Here is a 4493-nt window from a genome sequence, read left to right on the forward strand (position 1 = left end):
AAGAAATTAACTAGGTATCTTTGTAGCTAATTATTTTTAGGTACTCCTTGATGTCAAAGAAAGTGGGGCAAAATATATTTTCCTTGAGAATCCAATCCATTTGACTCACGGCTTTGATCTCCAAGTACACTTTGTCCAATCCATTTCACTCAGGGCCAATGTGTCCTTTAACTCAACCTCAAGTAGGCTTGATTATAGGTGACATGTGTAATATGCTTTTAAACTCTAACCTGATTTGGGATAATCATAGTAAGTGCAAGAAACTTACATATGTGAGCAAAATGCAAAAAATTAACCTTATCAATATGGAATGCCACATCTTTCTATAAGTTTTAATATGTTTCTTTGGAGGCTACTTATGCTAAAGTTTTGCAGAGGTGGACTTAGTATGTTAATGCTTATTTTAGGAAATTTACCTTGTGAGAAAGAGGATCATTTTCATCTCTTTTTACAATAGAGGTGTATTAGAAATGTGTTGAAGAAAATGCACAAATGGCACACTACAGTTGGTTCCTAATTTCCATAAGTATTGAGCTAGGTCACATGGTTCTCAACATTAAATTATTTATCAACATAGTTACTTTCATAGTGCTGGTGCATTAGAATTTTAATCTTTAGATAAATTAAGATAATGATTTTGTAAAATTATGTAAAAAAGGATGAGAAGTAATGTTGTATTATTGAGTGACTACTTAATTTAGGCCTAATTTGCTTGGCAACCATTTTCCATAAAGTATTTGTACTTTTGCACGAAGTGTGATATGGCTATTTGTAATTGGCCAATATGAAATGTGAGGAACCGAGTTCCCTAGTTGTGTGGCCTAGAATTCTCTACTATGTTGTATGGGAAACATGATTCCCTAGTTAAATGACCTACAAATCCCTAGTTTAAGATGTGGGGAATTAAATTTCCTAGTTATATGACCCACAAATCCCTAGTTTAAGATGTGCATAATAAATTTCCTAGTTATATATAAGGAGTTCATACATGCATGCTTAGAATTCCCTAGTGTGGGATGTGAGGAAAGTAATTCCCTAGTTATACATAGGGAATCTATCTACACGTACCTAAGAAAAGTTAGAGACTTCCCTACATTCTAAGAGTTTCCCTATGTAGGAACTATTCAAAAGCTCCTTGTGTGCATGAATGCAACCTAGGGCTAGCAAGGGGCTATCCTCTTATGCCATGTGGTGGAGAGCCTCCTAGGTCTCGAAGCAAAGGAGTTGGTAGTGCTGTCCTATTCACCTTTTTTAATTAGAGGACACTTGACCTGGTTAACCCTCGGAGAGTTAGGTGAACCGGGGTTAATGACTTGAACCGGGTATTGACTCGACCCGGCTAGTGCGGAAGGATTTTCGAGGAGTGCTTGACTATCGATGTGACCCAATGGCGATATTTTCAGCGGGTCAGTTCGGTGACGTGGAAAGGAACTGCACGGTACCATCACCCGTCAGGTCCCTTTGATCGTTATGTATGGTATTCGATACGCTAATGATAATCTGGACTCACACGCTTACTCTCTCTCTTCGTATACCTACAGACAAATTGATTGATCCGAACGATATTCGATATGCTGCTAGGGAGCTAATATGGAGACGCACATTCCCGTTCTTTCAATGTACATCCAGGCTCTGTATTCTCTCTTTCTCTCTCTCTCTCACATCAACATGGATTATGCCCTCGGAAGATGATCCTACTACACCAGCGTGGACTGATAGTCATTGATCAATTGGCAGGCCCCAGCTTCTCCCTGTCTCTCATTACATTATCTAAGGAGTACGTCTTCTGCAGATATTGATGCTGCATCAGGATGCATTGTCTGGCTTATGCCTTCCGCAGACATTGAGCGCCAAATTCCAATAGTATCTGATGAGAGAGCCATTAATCTCGAGTAATGGCCAGTGCTGCAACATGTGCGGTGATGTGGGATTTGAAGAGGAGCTCTTTCGCTGCTCCATCTGCGTTACGCGAGTCCAACACAGGTACAACGTGCTCTCACCACATTAACCTTTATAAGCTATCGATGGCGTCAAGATGGTATGGTTGCTTTTTCACAGATACTGTAGTAGCGCGTATCTCAAACTGCGGCCAGAGATGCCAAATGGATTTGTGAGTGGTGCTTATGGGATGCGGGCGGAGCTCCTAATGTCTATCTGGCCAAGGACTCTTACAAGCGGTACTGCAAATCAAAGTCAGGGTTGGTCCAATCCAAAAAGAGGTCGTTATCCTCGTCGTTATCATTACCTTCAGAGCAGGCCGTTACTGAAAGGAAGGCCCAGGCCGATGCAGCAGCAACAGATTCTGTTCGTGGCGATGGCAAAGATATAGGCTTATCGCGCGATGGTAATTCGGAGGATGTGATGAAGAAAGAGGCGCGCAGTGTAAATCATGACCACCATTATTGTGCACATGATCACATCAATGCGAGCCTGATCGATCAGAGGAGTACGCAGGCCAGCAGAAACAGATATTCATTGTTACGATCGCCCCGCCGCTATAGAAGTCTGCAGGATCTGCTGCTATGTGGTTTATGACTGTGATCGGCCGGTCAATAGTCTAGTACTCTAGTCTCTCGTTTGTGCCTTTGTAAATTTTGAGGGTCGGCTCATATGGCAACGGGTCACGGCTGAATGAATATCTATACTACATTATTATTTGAGCTACAGGTTCGGGAAAGTGTCGAACCACCACAGTGCTCCCGAACCTGGCTCCCAAACCAAACCAAAGTGACCATTAATGTCACATGATTGGGAGCAGAATGAAAGGTAAGTGACCATAATGTCACATGATTGGGAGTAGAATGGAACGTGGTCTCCTTCCACCACCTTCTCTTCTTCTCTCACTCTCACTCTCACTCTCATTCTCGCTTTCACTCTCACTCTCACTCTCACTCAGGTGCAAGCAGCAGGAGGCAGGCCAGCAAGCAGCAGGAGGCAGGCCAGCAAACAGCAGGAGGTCAGTCCTCTCTCTCTCTCTCTCTCTCTCTCACGTTGAGTCAGAGAGTCTCTCTCTCTCTCTCTCACGTTGAGCCCAGCCAGTCGGTTCGCGGACATGCGTTTTTTGACGTCAGAGAATCTCTCTCTCTGACGTTTTCAATCTCCCAGCCACTCGGTTCGCGGACGTCCTTCAGTCGCCCAGCCAGCCAGTCGATTTTTTGACGTCCTTCAGTCCTTCAGTCACCCAGGCCTTCAGTCCTTCAGTCCTCGCCCAGGCCTTCAGTCCTTCAGTCCTCGCTTCCGATCGCGTCAAAGAGGGGTGGCGGAGAGATGCGGGTTCTGGTCCAGGCCTGCGGGGTGTGACGTGTCAGAGGCTCTCTCTGACGGACGAGAGAGAGAGAGAGGGAGAGAGGCGCGTTTACTCTCTCCCTCTGTCTGACGTGCGCGAGATTGAAAGGATCAGCAAATGGTGCTTCTCGCCGTCTTTCTAGAAGTGCAGGTGATGAGGTCTTGAAGTCTCGAGTGTATGGCTCATCTAGGCGACAATCTATGGGAGGAGCAGAGGATTTATCCAGATCAGTAGCAAATGGGAACAGTAAACGCCGCAATTCTGTGTCACAGTTGAGAGGTTCTGTGTCTAGCTCTTTGTCGCGCACGTCGAGAGAGCCTCTGACGGTGACGTGTCTCTCTGACGTGTCACGCACGTCAGAGAGAGAGAGAGAAGTAAGGTGCTCTCTCTCTCTGACGTGTCGTGTAACACGTCAGAGAGAGAGATAAAGTATCTCTCTCTCTGACGACACGTGAGAGAGAGAGAGAAGTAAGGTGCTTCTCTCTCTCTCTGACGTGTCGTGTAACACGTCAGAGAGAGAGAGAGAGAAAGAAGCAAAGTATCTCTCTCTCTCACGTGTTGTGTCAACACGTGAGAGAGAGAGATACTTTGCTTCTTTCTCTCTCTCTCTCTCTGACGTGTGGTAGAGAGAGAAATACTTCTCTCTCTCTCTCTCTCATCCTGCGGTCACAGGGTCGCAGACATGGTGCGCCTGCAGTCACATGGCGCTGCTTTTCGATCCAAGCTCATTGTTACGTGAGAGAGAGAGAGAGAGAGAGAGAGAGAGAGAGAGAGAGAGAGAGAGAGAGAGAGAGAGAGAGAGAGAAGCGTGTTGAGTTAGATTAAATTAGATTGTGTGTTAGTTTAGTTAGTTTAGTTAATTTTGGTAATTTATTTAGTTAGTTAGTAGTTAGTTTAGGGTTAGTTAATCATTTAGTTAGTTTTGGTAATTTATTTAGTTAGTTAGTAGCTACTTTAGATATTATTTATTTATTTAGTTAGTTTATTTAGTTATTTAGGTAGTTAGTAGTTAGTTTATTTAGTTGGTTTATTTAGTTATTTAGTTTATTTAGTTAGTTGGTTAGTTTATTTAGTTGGTTTATTTAGTTATTTAGTTTATTTAGTTAGTTGGTTAGTTTTTGTAATTTATTTAGTTAGTTAGTAGTTTGGTAATTTATTTAGTTAGTTAGTAGTTAGTTTACTTAGTTAGTTTAGTTAGTTGTGTTAG

At 43.2% G+C, this 4493-nt stretch overlaps 1 pseudogene across 1 annotated transcript; it reads left to right on the forward strand.

The window, feature by feature from the left end:
* The first annotated feature begins 1676 nt into the window (after positions 1–1676).
* LOC148030375 (uncharacterized) lies at positions 1677–2541 on the forward strand (annotated as a pseudogene). Its single transcript, XR_015692272.1, has 2 exons — positions 1677–1983; positions 2059–2541. The product of XR_015692272.1 is annotated as an uncharacterized LOC148030375 (transcript).
* The last annotated feature ends 1952 nt before the right edge of the window (positions 2542–4493 follow it).

The sequence above is a fragment of the Lygodium microphyllum genome, chromosome 10, assembly GCF_053477565.2.
Source record: "Lygodium microphyllum isolate KBCC chromosome 10, Lygodium_microphyllum_v1.1.10, whole genome shotgun sequence".
Taxonomy (NCBI): Eukaryota; Viridiplantae; Streptophyta; class Polypodiopsida; order Schizaeales; family Lygodiaceae; genus Lygodium; species Lygodium microphyllum.